At 39.7% G+C, this 15,412-nt stretch overlaps 1 protein-coding gene across 20 annotated transcripts in view; it reads right to left on the bottom strand.

Annotated features, from left to right (window-relative positions):
- mef2cb (myocyte enhancer factor 2cb) overlaps window positions 1-13,205 on the bottom strand; it is a 111,576-nt gene extending 98,371 nt beyond the window's left edge. For 4 of the 20 annotated variants that reach the window (XM_042221223.1, XM_042221231.1, XM_042221226.1 and 1 more), the window contains exons 1-2: window positions 12,933-13,203; window positions 5,737-5,873 (exon numbers count right to left, since the gene is read on the bottom strand). The gene's annotated coding sequence lies outside the window, so the exon portion shown is untranslated. The other 16 variants (XM_042221234.1, XM_042221235.1, XM_042221242.1 and 13 more) reach the window with 8 other exon arrangements.
- Between the last annotated feature and the right edge of the window lie 2,207 nt (window positions 13,206-15,412).

Here is a 15,412-nt window from a genome sequence, read left to right as displayed (position 1 = left end):
GTGTGTGTGTGTGTGTGTGTGTGTGTGTGTGTGTGCGTGTGGTAAGTTTTATGAGTAATTGCAGCTCTTATGAGAAGATACACAGACAGTGCTCCTAAGGCAAAGATGCATTTGGATAAACATTTCTAACACGCACAACAGTTAGGACAATGAAAGCGAGATCTGCTGAAGACGAGTAAATAAACACATGGTGAGGTTGAGCCCTGCGTATTTCACTGCTACTATAAAACGTATGAAAAGAGAAAAAAAAGAAAGAAAAAAGAGAAAAAAAGGAGACTATTCCTCCCATGCAGCAACTAGAGAACACCTGCCATGTGCAATAAACAGGAATGCAAGAAGCCTTTAAGTTATTATAAAACATAAGCATTTTCATCTGCTTAGAAATTGGCAAGAAGAATTGTTTTCTCAACAAATGCCTTAATATTTCTGTTATTTATGCGAGGCAAATTTTACTACACACACAGCCTGCACTTTATTGCGTTACATATGCTGCTAAACCAATTAAACGTTTTCACATGCGGGATACACAAGGTCGTCTCTCAGCATTTTAAGACGTTTTCTTACGTTATGAAGCATTGCATGTGAGGCAAATACAAATGTCTACATCTGAGTCTTATATCAGCCTCTCATTTGAGCCAAAGGGCATGAAGTCCACTTAAGAGTTCTTCAATATCTACCTCACGATCTTGCCAACCGGCAATCTGCAAATGAATGTTTTACTGATGTTTAACTGAGTAAACTCTGCAAACTTCTTCCAAAATATTTGAAGCCATTAGTGAAAAAAAACAAAAACTTTAAAGCACAGCTAAAGGGGCTTTTAAACTGTTTGCTTAAACATAAATACATTGGTTGTCTCCATTAAGGAAAAATGTTTTCATAGATCTGGTTTTCCATAAGGTGGGGATCTTTGAAATGTGCCTCTTGTACAGTATTAAATGTCTATGTGAGCAGAGATCAGGGAGCACAGTGGTATAGTTTACACCTTTTTCCCCCCCTGAAGATGGAAACTTGGTAGCAGGAATAGAAGTTACCACCAGTAAAACTAATTTATGGGTGTTAAATTACACATTTATAAGCAATATATTAGGCATTTCAAATGACAAATATTTGCTAATTATGCTGATTTTGTTGCAGTGCCTTGAAAACACATGGAATTACCCTGACCGTGGCATACAATGTGTTCCCTTCCTTCACTTAACTAAAGCTTTACTGAGCCCCTGGCGTACAGCAAAGTGCCCTGACAATCGGCTCAATGCCCTGGCCAATCACAGAGACACGTGACCTTCTAATCCCTCTCTGTGAGAAGGGTAAGAGTGTGTTGTCGCTGTTGGTTTTGTGAATCAGCGCCTAAAATCCCAAATGATTTGTCAAGATGGAGAGGTCTTAAGAGAATAAGAGAAACAAAAGCAGCGCAGGCCAAATAGTGTGGGTGTTGATGCATGTGTGTAAAAGTGTGTGTGTAAGGAGGGAGAGAGAGAGTGAGAGAGAGAAAGGAGACAGAACATGCTTTTGTGCACCTGTGTGTGTTTGCGCACGACTGCATACAAGTGTCCGTGTGTGTGTGTGTGTGTCCGTGTGTGTGTAGAGGGTCTCTTAGATTACAGAGCTTGGCTGACAGACTTCTCAGTGTGTAATCGTGGGTCCACATGCAAGTGCTCACCTTCCTCTGAGCGGATTAACCTATCGCTAAATCCCAAGAGAGCAACAGGCCAGACAGGCCACACAGAACAACTTCATTGACGATAGTCAGAAAAGGAAAGCCACACTTATGATGTTGTTTTCTAAAAAAAAATATAAATGAATGCACTCTGACTTTTTTAAGACTAAAAAGTTCACATAAAAGTTTAATAAAGGGTTACTGGACAACTGGACACCACGTTCCCTTCAGAAGTTCTTAAAAATCTTAAAAATTACATATGCCTTAAAACACGGAGCATCTCTCTTTTTTTCTGAAAGTGAACTGAGAAATGCAGTCAAGCGGTACGCAGTGTGTTTTAAACGCACACATTAAATAAGCTGGTATACAGCTACACACAGAAACACTTTTACCATTCTGTAAGTGCCTTAAAATACCTCATTTACATAGCTGTTATTTTAAAATTAATTTAATAGTTTAATGAATCTCAAAATATTCTCTAAAAGTTACATTAATTATATTTAATTTCAAGCAGTTATCACTATATTAAATCCCTGTTCATTTCTTACTTTTTTATATAATTTATTTCACAGACAAAACTGTGTTTCAGCTTAAGAACTAATTCAGCCCAATATGAGTAAAGAGATAAACGTTTATCCTCACATTTGGCATACGTTTTTTTGTCCACAGCCAACTCAATCCCAAAATCTATCTAAATGAAAATGAAATGTATAATAGTAATTTTAAATGTCACTGCAAGCCCGAGTTTCTCTGCACATTACATGGTGGGCCTCGTGTCCGTACACTTTAAGTGTAAAACAAAGAATCCATTTTTAGCTCCAAAGCTGAAACCTGAGAAAAGTTGCCACAAGTTAATTGTAGCCTCGTGATTTTTCCTCTCATCGCAACAGGTTTAGTTGAGCAACGTGAGGCTTAACCAAACTCGCAATATGAATTTAATCATACTTGCTCTCTTGTAATAAGTCAGTCTCAGTCACAAAGGCACAGAGAAGAAATTATAGTTGAGCCTGAACAGCCAAACCTCCTGTAAAACACTGATTTACAGCACAGTCCGCCGTGTCGCTCATCTACATAAATTTACATCCAAATAAGTGTAAAAGAATGTTTTCCCCTGTATTGCAGCGATGATATGATTAGCTATTTATTTAATAATTATCAAAGCTTCCTACATAATATACCGGTTTAAAGTTTAGCACGGCATAATTGCCATCAGTTCACCTCAGTTTAGAACGTTTATTTCGTGCGCAAAGAATATCCACAAACTAGGATCACTGTTTCCCTAATCTGTTGCTTTGATGGAAATCTGAGATGTAAAAACTTGTGCATCTCCTTTTGCCTTTATAATTTTGTTTGAGGTAGACTGAACGCTACATTTTACAACCCAAATGTAACTTTTCATATGCCACCCTGCCCAAAGGCGCAAAAAGAGGGCATAAAGTATAGTGTTAATGTGACCAGCCTGTTCATTGGCTTCTGGACTGTGCGCCTGCATGTGGACGCGAGAAAGCTGCACAAGGTCGACACAGCAGTGACACCTAAAATCACCACACGGATCTCCTAATACACCATAACCAGTGATTTGATGTCGCTCGGTAACTATATTACATTGCTGTTACCGGCACGAGTCGAAAGGGGGTCACAACAAATCAATACACGCAGTTGCTGTACTTTGTCAGGGGAGACAACGCGCATCAAACTAGACCCTCAAGTTTCCCCTTACGGAACATTTCAAATAAAATAAATAATAATTTTTTTGAGAACCATACGATGGAGTGAGGTGTTTGCCAGTGAGTGCCAAGTGGTGCAAGTGCGGTACTTACTTTATCTGAAATCTTGTCCCGAGTGAAGCGAGAGAAGGCTACAACAAGCGGTCCGCCGGGTGTTTGGTCCGGCCGTTTGACAGGAAGGTTGGAGCCGCTGCTTGATGGGGGACGGAGTTCGCCGAGACGCACTTAAAATCCAGGAGCGCAACTAAGCAGGAGGACGGCGCCGAGAGGAAAAAAAAGTAACCTACAATACGTGGTATGAGTCCCTATAATGTCAGAGAAAACTACCCCCCTCTCTCTCTCTCTCTCCTCTCTCTCTCTCTCTCTCTCTCTCTCTCTCTCTGATCCGACAGAGCTCGCTCAGGAGGCGCTGAGGACGCACCGTCTGGTCTGCTAGTGCGTAGTACCGGTGAGCGGCGAGGGACTCGGTGGAGCGGCTGTGTTGGAGGTGGTGCCGGTATTAGTACTGGACGTCTGAAGCTTAATAGTGATGTTGCGAAGCTGTTTCTGTTCCTCCCCACAATCCCGACCAAGTCTTTCCCTAAACCTTCTGCTCTCCTGCGTGAAGAAATAATCGATTTTTTTCTCTCTACCCCTTTTCTTTTTAAAAAAAAAAAAAACTCCTGAAAGGGGGCGGTCTCACATTTCCCAACTCCACTTTAATAAACGAGGCAAGGCTCTTAACGCTTTATTATCGCGCCAGGCCCGACGGAGTGGACACAATTAGTGCTGAGAGAGGACCGCTAGAGGAGGAGGAGGAGGATGAAGATGGGGCATGTATTCTTTAACTAATGATGTCACGGAGAGCACCCCGAGGTCTGCAGGCGACAGCATGCGATGAAACCCGTACCGCGAAAGTTGTGTTTCGCTCAGGCAGGTTAAGTTTTCAGCCTCTTGTTTCATGCGAGTCACATCAGATGCCAAGTACACCAAAACTTAAGCAAGAAGCAAAACACTTCAGTGTGTTTCAGCACCTTTAGTTTTTTGTTTTTTTAGAAAATACTTCAAAAAAGACACCATTTTCTACAAACACACACTCACAGATGATCCAACATCACTCATTATTTTAACAATAAGAGTTTAAGATTAATTATCACATTAAATGACATGATTCTTCCCTCAATGCGATTTCGCTGGAAAAGTAGGAGCAACTTTAGCAACTCCCGAATAATGCCATTTTTTAATTCTCAACAATTCCTTGGATGTCTGCTCTGCCTCCTTTCTCAGACGCTGCAACACTTTTGCACATGCTGCACCCCGCCAATCATTCTTAGGGACCCAGCTATCTCCTACAGATAAGCCCTGACAGAGACAGTAAGCATTGGGGAATTGCCAAGCCTTTATCCGTCCAACCAAATGATTTCAAAACATCCACTCTATTAGTGTGAAGATAACAATTAGAACAGCAAGTTTGCCACTTCAGATAAGACACAGACAGGCAGTGCATTGGCTCTCTGTACAGAGATGTATACCAGATAGGCCTCATAATACCAGAGTTCTATTATACTCACATTATATGGGTGCCGTATCACGGTTTTAGGATTTTTAATGGCTGCCCTGAATGGAGCTTGTTACGCTACAATACACCGTTAGGCCCCATTGTTGACTTTATATCAATTTAACATTGAAAAAGGGAAAACATTATCACAGGCTTCCAAAAGTTTCTTCCATCCTGATATTTTAACAAACCAAAAAAAAAAAAAAACCCCAAAGAAAAACACTTGTGGTCTATATACAGTTAAACAGCAAACCCCTTTCTCTTTATTAGCTTTGCACTGTAAAAGCAATACAGACTGCGTGTTGTGTAAATAGACACCGAGTGACTCCATAATCTTCCCTTTTGAAGTTCACCTACGACGCATAAGCTATGCAAGCAGTCAGCCACCCAGTCAATCAGTTATTCAGTCAGTGAGGGTAGGAAATGGTAAGACATCAAGTAATAAATAAATCAAGCTGGCTAATCTGCTTGACGGGTGAACATTACAGCCTGTAACCGAAACCGCTGGTGTCTGATGACTCTGAATGCCACCTTCACATCACCTGACCCTTTAATCTTTAATAGCATTTCCTCTGGTCCCTAGACCTCCATACTAATCAATAAGGTGCTGTTGGACACAGCAAGTTCATAAACGCAACACGGCAGATATCAACGGCGTTACATGTCAGCATGTATGAAACGGCGAGTTCACAGAGTCACAGTTTCAACAGACATGATTTCCTCCTTTCAGACTTCTTCTGGTGCTCGCACCTGACAGTTGCAGTAAGTCTCCAAAATATATGGATAGCTGTGGGTGCTTATGTGATTGTACATACCACATGCAGTGTTCCTTCTTCTTCTTCTTCTTCTGTTCGTGCCCTCCCTCTTGTAGCTTTCTATGCTGTTTGCGAGAAGCTCACTGAAGAGGTCCTTTCAGTGTTCCCAGTGCTTGAGGTCGTCATTTGGTTAGCACCTGAGAGGAGAAGCAAAGTAGGCAGGCACGGTGAGAAGAAGAGTGAACCTTCCAGTGAAGTGCTTACTGCTTCTGTGTAAGAGTAGGCACTTGCACATAGTGTGCAAAGATCTATGTTAACATCTGTGTAACGTGTGTGTGTGTATGATAGCCATGTGAAACAGAGAAAAAAATGGGGGGATGTGGAATACATTTGAATGGTGAAAAATCATTAAATGAGGCAAACACTGGCTCATGCTTATTCATAAATGACAGACTTGTCTACGGGGATAAACCTATGGTGAAACCATACTAACAGCCTCCCTCAGTTCTCATACATTTAATGCAAAATAGGGAAGACCTGCTGTATATTTTGCTCTTGAGACTACTGAGCACAGGGCTAAGGCTAAATATCTATATCTATATGTATTATATACAGCATTATAACCAGGCTGATATTAATCCACATTGCAGAGCTGAAGGTGTGCCACATTGTGCTATTAAAACTGATAAATTTAGAGTTAGTTACACAATGACTGTGTGCAAATAAGCAGAGCGCGTCGTAAGTTAAATATTATATGTTTTGGCATTTGTGTTATCTTAAGACAAACTATTTTCTCATTAATCAAAATGAGCGAAATTATTAGTTTCTTGCCATCTGAAACTTTCCCAGACCTACTCATTAGCCATTGTCCCTCCCTCCTACATGAATCCTGAACTTGTGTTCTGAGAAGTGTGTTTGCGAGTGTGTTGGAGTGTGGGTTGACAGTCTCATCAAAGCCTGGTGGAGGAAAAAAATCAGTTTAAGAGTTTGCCAAACAATTATGTAATTTCAAAATATGTCACAGTGTGCATAAACACACACTTTAGGCTTTCGGGTAAATTCAGTTTCATGAGGTTTGGCTTCGGCTGTGCATAAAAAGTGAAACAGGGGAAACTGCGACTGGATCTTAAGTCAAACATATAAGTGCGGTTTGCTGATATTGATCTTGGTTGGATTGTTTCTTAAGCCTCTCCTGGCAGCCACTTCACAGCATGTGTCACACGCACGCACCGAACGCACACGTGCAGAACAGCTTGCCTAAAAATGTATGTGTGCGCGCACGCCCGTTTGTTTTTGGTAACAGAGGGAGAAAGAAAGAAATGCCTCTCTCAAGCAAAAGATAAACACAAACACATTTCCAGGGCAAACAAGAACAGCCCGGGCTCAGTGCAATCTGTTGTCGATCATGCTCACGTGAAAACACAATCTGCCTGTCACAGTAGATGATGTTGTCAAGCGCTCTGCCTCACTGCTCCTGAGAATTAGCCAGCGATTACAGAAGCACTACGAAACACGCAGAGTATTTGTTGTATGTCGGATATGTCTGAAGATGCTTGCAGCTTTATTTGGTATTTACCGCTTTCTCTTCCTGCACTCGTTCCCTAATGAATTTTAGACACGTTTGTTTTTTTGACAATAGATTGATGCTACATGATGTGACGACCAAAAGCTTCACAGAAAGCACAGAAAGACCTGCAGGCCAATTTAACTCACATGCTCAGCTGGGAATCCACAGATCTCACTTTTGCAGGTGGAGATGTCTTATGGGTGTTTCAAGGGCAATCACAGCAACATTTTTTGACTCGGTATATAATGCTAAAAATTCAATGCATATTTATTAAAAAAAATTTTTTTTTATTATTCTTATTCAGCCTTATTGAAATGCATCACATATTATATATCATTATAGTTAGGGTTAGGGCAAACCTAGATTGATTAAAGAAATTTGGAAAAAAACCCCAAAAAACTGTATAATAATTAAAACGTTATTCATAATTGTGAATCATTTTCACGTGCTATGTGTATGTAATGTGACAGCATACATTCAAGAGCACAAATATCGAGGAATCCATAACATGGTCCGTTATTTTATACAATTATTAAACTATAACGTCATTCATTCTTTGTTCATTTGAACTCCTAGCATCTAAGCCATGCAGTTCTCACTCAGCCTCAACATCTGGGCTCTGTTCTCAGGAAAAACACACCTGCTTTAGAAAATGAGAGACATTCCCCCGCTGATCTGTGTTTGGTCTTTGGGTAAGTCATCTAAAGCGTGGTATTATAAATAATTTGAAGCTCCTTATTAATAAGTATTATAATGAAACTCACAGGGCAATATCATCAGTAATTATAGTCGAAGGAATTGTACTACAGTACTTTATAATTAAGGGAGCAAAGGTTAGAAAATCAGGTTTAATTAACTGAAATCATATTTCTCCTTGTTATAATATATATAAAACAAAGAGAGTCATATAACCATGAGGAAGTATTTATTTGCACTTACGAATGTTTTTTTTAATTTTTTTATATGTGAACATGCAATTCAGCTATTAGGCAATATCTCCTTGTTCATTTTATTTCTGAAAGAAAGCAGCGACGCAGTTCTGCCTTAACTTGGCACTCATGCCTCGAGGTATTTTGCCTCTGCAAGAATCAGTTGTATGCAAATGTAAAAAGACTTGATCAAGATACACATATCATATATTCATTTCATCTACATCATAACTTTAGGTCACTATTGTATCACTTTACAAGAAAACAGATTTTTAAAAACTGTTGTGTCAAATATTTCTACATCCTGTAGTTTTACTTGTTATATCTTGAAATGTAATAAATAACAAGAGAAGTGACCTGATATATTTCAGTGAAACTGTATACGGTTTTAATTTTAATAACACATTTTTTTTCTACCATGTGGCTACATCTTTAATAATATCTATCATCCAAAACTGCAATGGCTATATAACAAGCCCTTAACAAGCAGTGTCAGTCAGAGACAGCTCGGGTGATTTGCATGTGTTGCGTTTAACCAACACTATTCTGTCTGTACACCTTTCCTGCATTATGGATGAGGCACAAGCTGAACAACAAATTCTCCCTTTGTTCTTCTTGATTCTCTGGTTACATCACAGGAAAAGCTCCATGGTCCTGTCTGTGACTGCACTGGCGCACTGAGACACAGCGATGCTGGGCGCGCTGTTAATCAGACCTGTTGCTTCTTCGCTTTGTTATATCGCATCTACGTGGGCTTTTCGACACGCAGAGACACAGACCACAAAGCAAGCACGTCTTCCACATATTTAATTCGAAGAACTAACCGTGCCACCTGTCGAATGGATGATAATAAACAATTTCAATAAGATGATCACATTGGGAAGAAAATAAAAATAGCTCACGTCGACTACAGAGGCGATTATTCAGCCTTGATACCTGCAAATTGACTGCCTGCTTATTTTACTTACAATCAAAATGCTTTAATGTCACATATATCATTAATGTGACAGGTGCCATCAGTGTGTGCCATCTGCTATATATGAACAACACAGTGTACAGGCACTGCAATTAAGTGTGCTGCCTGCAGGGGAGGTCTGCACCCTTCTTAGGGGAATGGAGAAGTTTAGCACAGGGGTTCACTGGAGGTGTTCTCTGTGCCCCAAAGTTTAACCAACTTTTTACCCTAAACTACTTCAACACGGTCGTCTGTTTAGGCATTTTAGCCAAGTATTTAAAAAAAAAACAAATATTAAATATCTCTAACCGCTATCCCACAAATATTTTAATTGTTTTTAATTTACTTCCTTCATTATTCTAATCCCTGGTGGTTTTTTCTCTCCCACCTCCTCCTCTCCCCGTGTCTTCTTTGTGCTTAACTGCCACGCTTACTGTCTGTATATCAAGGGCTCAAAGTTCTCTTTGTCTCCAGCAGATTGCTTCGCGAGAGGGAGGGAAAAGAAACTCACTTTCTGCTAATGATTTTTCCTCATTTTGAATGGTTGGAAAGTAATTCCCTATGAACTGCTCCAACAAAGGCACAGTTATTCCATTGTTCTTGCTGCCCTTTCTCTAATTGTGCCTATAAAAGAGAGATGCCAGTGATACTTTTTTTTTATGTCTCAGTTCAAGGGGTGCCCACCGGTGTTTCCTGAAGTGGTGCAAAAGCTGTTTCTGAAACAACATTATTAGTGTTAAATGTGCGGCAGTGGAACAGAGCCCACGTCTGAGCAAAGTGCCATGATCAACATGTCAAAGAAGAAATGCAGACTTAAATTACAGCTGAAGTTTGGCTTTGTTATGTATTTGTAAATAATATTGAGCGTAACATGTGATGGGAGACAGCTGTTTCTTTCTTATTTAACCATCAACTATGGTTTCTTTAAACCACATCCATGATCGCTCCCTAAACTTAAGCGCATTTTAGAAAGGAACTGGCAAAACTTGTTCTGCTGACAAAGGAGGCAAATCAGAAAGCATTAATACGGGTCACTGGCATTGGTGGTTTAATTAGAGGCAGCAGAAGCAATATAGTTGCATGCTGAGCAATAAAAGTAGTTTTTAATACTGAAGAATAAGTAAAGTTACATTATTTTTAACAGAATATTACAATATAAAGAGTAATATAAAGATGATCGTTTGTAAAAAGTTGCACTTACACTTCCTGAATAACAAAAACCAGCTGCAATGCATCCAACTATAGCACGAAAGTCTGCAGTTAGCTTTGTTTTGATTTCCCATAATAACTATTACACAGCAAAAGTCCCTCCTGCAGCTGTTGACCTCAGCCAATTCTCTTGACAATTAACAATCATTCAGCATGGCTCTGCAACTTCTCCCACACTCTCACCAAGCAGCTGATAGTGTCTCACTGCGAAGAAAAGCAACTAGAGTGGAATACGTTGCGTATCTAAACGAGGATTTCCCAGCTCAGATGTATGAGAGCGAGGACGACCATCGGCGCAGACCTGTGTTACACAGTAGAGCTTGGCAGACGAGCGGCGATGTCTAAAGCTCTTTGTGCCTCCAGGATCACCCCCAACTCATTCTTATTCAGACATGATCAGAGGAGAGGCAGGCAACTGAGATTAGCTGCAGATCAAAAGAGCTGCCTAGCGCCAGCGCTCGTGTTTTGTAGATTTAGGCGACCCCGGCACACATGCATTGTATCATGGCGGCGGAGCGTCATACTGTTTTCTGGCCTTGACAGTGCTCAGGGGGTTAGAAGGAAACAGAGTTTTTAAACAGAAGGATGGACCGCTGCTGGAAGTCTTCCAAAATTAAATAATAAAGATAATAAAAAGGGGAATGAAAAGGAAAAAAATAAGAGCAGAATTACTACGCTGTTACTGTAAGCCATTACAGAACCAAGGTACTTCATGCATCACAATTGAAATCACTCCCATATGTGTAATTGGTCTTGGTTCAGTTCTAATTTGTTTTAAAAATGAAATGCACTTTCTACAGTAACATAGTTTCAGTAACTCGGGAGCATCTGGATCAGTGGTGCCACAAAATAACCATGGAAACTAAATACTACCAATGCTTTCTGTCAGCAGCAGCTACACAGTAACAACAAATCAGCAAATTACTTCTACAGTGTATCTTAACGTTCCCTCTAATTTACACAAAGACACTGTGACACAGTTGAAACCACAAAATGCATATCTGCATTGAATTACCTTCCACTTAACACCAGACAAAGTGAAACACTGAAACTAAAAGCTACATTTTTAGGGAAAATTTGTGCTCGTATTATCACTGACCAAACTTTGACATTCACATTTGAGACATTACCATTTAAGTTAAAAATGTATTAATAATTATAATTTACTTACTATTCATACAACATAAAAAACAAACAAAACAAAACAAAAAACTGGAAGCAACAATGAAACCAATAGCTGACTTGGAAGGTGGAAAGACAGGATGAGGTGAGTTTCAAAGGCAGAGAGGCAACTGTACAAGAGCGCTCACCACCCTACGGAGAAAGAAAACAGTGCGTTTCCTCAACTCCGCTGACCATCAAAGCCATGGAATTCAGGGGCAGAGAAGCAGTAAAGTAAGGACTGCACTGTTCCTGTAAACTGGGTCAAAGTTTCTACTGTTCTGCTTTTTGGGTGAATAATATGACATGTGTGCATGTGTACTTCTCAAGTTTAGATGTATATTAAAAATGAAAAATAAAACTGTTTTCCTTTTCAAGTAGGAGTATAATAAAGTTTTATATCCACTGTCTGTGTCAACAGTTGACTTAGTAACGATTTTAATAAATAGTCTAAAATACCCTGAACTTCAAATTTAAAGATATGAAATTTATAAGCATCAACAAATTTAAATCTAATGTGGAAACAAACTTAAAAAATAAAACCCTTTTATGCAGTTTGGGACAAATGACATATGCTTACATCCCCTGGTGAAGAATAGTCCCCTTTCTGTCAATCAAAAGTTTGTCCAGTATGTCTTCCTTAGACACCAAAATGGGAAACACACGTTTCATCTGAAGTATGTATTTGCATCTAGTGCAGCCACCTTGAGGGAATGAGTCATTTCTAAAGCAAACAACACTTTAAGGCCACGCTCTTTCTTTCACTGATAATTCCAGATCGTGCAATGAGATGTTCTGAGCAATTACCCATAACGGTACAAGTAACCTAAACTGACTGTGAAGAATTAGAAACTGAGAAACAGCACAATATAAAGTTCCACTTTACCGACTTTAACCATTTTTCTTGCCTTGGAGACATAAAAATGTACACTCTTAAAACTAAACACACACACGCACTTCCAGGAGCCTCAATCAGCTATTCCCCAAGTGCTCAACAGAGGTGATTGGCACCAGCTGGGACCTCGCTCCTCCTACAACACTGTTTGAGATTTTTTCTCTTTTTTTTTTTTTTTGGTGTCTTTCTACTTTTTCAGGAGCAGGGAAATCTAAATGTAAACAGCAGTTAAGTAGATATTCTAGCCTTGTTCATACTGGTATAGGCACTTCTGTGTTGGGTTACATGACAAAGACATCATTCACTAAATCCTGCGAAGCTATAATGAAACAATTAGGCAATGCGGCTGCAAAATAAATTTCAGAATGGTTTAAATTGTGCAGCTCAGATATCCAAATTATGGCTTAATCTGTTAAACATGTCATGACCTGCTGTGCAAAGTGTTTGAAGTTCTGACAGAGACAGGTTTTCCACTAAGAGAATGAGTTTCAGACTAGAGGGTGGAAAAAAAAGTGGAATAGGTGTAATTTATAAACTCACCCGTGCCTTTTCTCTGCTTCTCCAGGAAGCTACACCCTCCAGCACCAGCTGAGGCCCGACTGAATCAAACAGGTAAAAAAAAGTTGAAAAAGAGAAAAAAACAAACAAACGTGATAATGGATAAAAAGAAAACAAAAGGCCACAAATGACCTTAAATAGATGTCCTGCATGTAATAAAGCCAGACCAGCTGGCTTTGAATAGAACCCCCAATTTGGGTTGTCTGTTTGCCCCCGGTCTCTGACTGAACTGAAACCAGGTCCGGTTCTTTCCAACCATCTCTACCACCCCTACCCCTCTATCCCAGCTGAATCCACCTGCCCCTATCACTCTTGGGTAAATATAGCCTTCTGAGGGATCAGTGTCACCCCCCACCCCCCATTTCCCCTGATGCATACACATGCCCCAGACCTTTGTCAGCACTGGCATATAAGCCCTACCAGGAATGCTGCCACCTCCACAGTGGCAAAAAAAGACTCCCCTTTTTGCCCCTTCACATATCCACAGTGCTGCTGCACACAAACTTTCAATATCCTCTTTTAATCTTTCTTAAAAGTATGCGTATATATACATATACAGTATAACTTTACATAACAAATACTCCTACTCTTTGCATAACCAATCTGTGTAATTGTGCAAATAAATGAGCCACTGGAAGGGATTTGTCAGCATTGATAGCATCTTGTCCAATGTCAAAATACCAGGTGCAGTGGTATACACCTATAATTTCGTAATTATAAGCTCATTTAGCTGAGTTTATCTATGACTAAAATCCACCTACAGTCTTGTTTTTTTTTTAAAGAAACATATTACTCAGGAAATGTTTCTCCTTTTCATTGCTACCTGATAAAAATCATACATCTTCATCCAAAAGAAAACTTCTGAATTTCCCAAAGCCGCTGGCATCCAGACTGTAAGCCATTTTCCCTTCTAAATGATACATTCAGTAGGGTGTAGGAATCAACAAGCTTAAATCATAACATCCCCTGTGACTGTTTGTACATTAGCTGAGTTTTGCGGGGGTGGCACAGGGGTAATTGTAATTTTATCACAAATTTTCCAGTCACGCTCTCATACCTGATGCCAAAATCTAATGTAGATAATGACAGAACAATACACCTAAATTAGTGTTTTATATATCCCTCTTAAGTCAACCAATTTGCTAATGTGGAGACTGATGGCACAAAGGAAAGATGAGTAGACTATAGATTGGTATTTTCCCAGAATACATCCAAAAGAGTGGATCCACTGAGACACGAGATAAAACAGTGGTGTTCCCTGGATGATAGGTGTTCACACTCCTGACAGTGAAATATGGTTTGTATTGATCTAGTTGTATTGTTTTCATGTTTCTGGGCACAGATAATCAACTAATCTGTTTATCAGGGGAAGTTTTTCTGTCACCATGACTACCTGTACACCTATCCAATCCAGGGTACCTATACATCGATACATTTGCAGTGACATCATGAGCAGGAATTCACTAATCTTTTTTGAAGGGAATTGGGTGGGGAGCGGGTTGTTGGGGGGAGCTCATTTAATTGTGACCTACCTCTATGAGGGATTCAGTGTCTTGATCGAAGATGATATGACCGTGCTGTATTGTATTATTGTGTATTTTGGTTAAAGACTTCCCCTTAGTACACTTCTTTCCCCTTAGTACACCCCCCCAAATATCAATAGAGTGCACTACAGATGACCAAATCCTGGTTGTCTGATTATGAGTGTGGAGAAAAATGGTAAGAAAGGAGCACAAGTACCAGTAAAGCTGTAGCACAATCACAAAACCCTTACATGTGTATCTTGTCCTAATGAGACAGTTTTAATTTTAGAAATTTTTATATTTCTTAAAAAAAAAAAAACAGTTTGTACTTTTCTCTGAGCTTTGTGCTTTACCTTATTTAAAGTCATATCTGTGGGAGAGTAAAAACAAAAGTCACTTTATAAGCTATAATAAACTGTATGAGGACGTGTCAGCTGCTCAGGCAGAGAGGAAGCTGTGTGTGATTGAATGAGGGTACCTCTCTGCACTGGTGGATATTTTGGAAAGATACTCTGCTAAATGTTTATTCTTGCTGAGTGAGTGTCAGGAGATATGTAAAGATTAAGCAGCTGATTAAAGTACCAAAAAAATCCCCCACAACAATTCAGTGAAGTCAAGGACAGTCGTCTTAGATTTGAACGGGTAAAATTAGCAATATCTCAATCATAGCAGTTATGCTAAGTGAACAAAATCATAATTCGTGATGTGCAGCTGTTGCATGTCTCCTTTAGGTATCGCAGTACTCTCTCCAGTAACCTCTACTTTCATTGGATGTTGCACTAACTCTCTTCTGATTTTGACAAGCCCTAATCAATACCTTTGGAACAATCTAACAAACTCCGTGCTAGTTTTATCGGGAAACCTGAAAAACCCCACAGCATTGCACACTGCAGCTATATGACAATGTTCTGATTTTGTTTTTTTTGCATGTGGATGCTT

This window comes from Haplochromis burtoni, unplaced genomic scaffold (genome assembly GCF_018398535.1).
Source record: "Haplochromis burtoni strain Fernald_Lab_line unplaced genomic scaffold, NCSU_Asbu1 Contig_63, whole genome shotgun sequence".
Classification (NCBI taxonomy): Eukaryota; Metazoa; Chordata; class Actinopteri; order Cichliformes; family Cichlidae; genus Haplochromis; species Haplochromis burtoni.
This window is presented reverse-complemented; position numbering and strand designations above follow the sequence as displayed.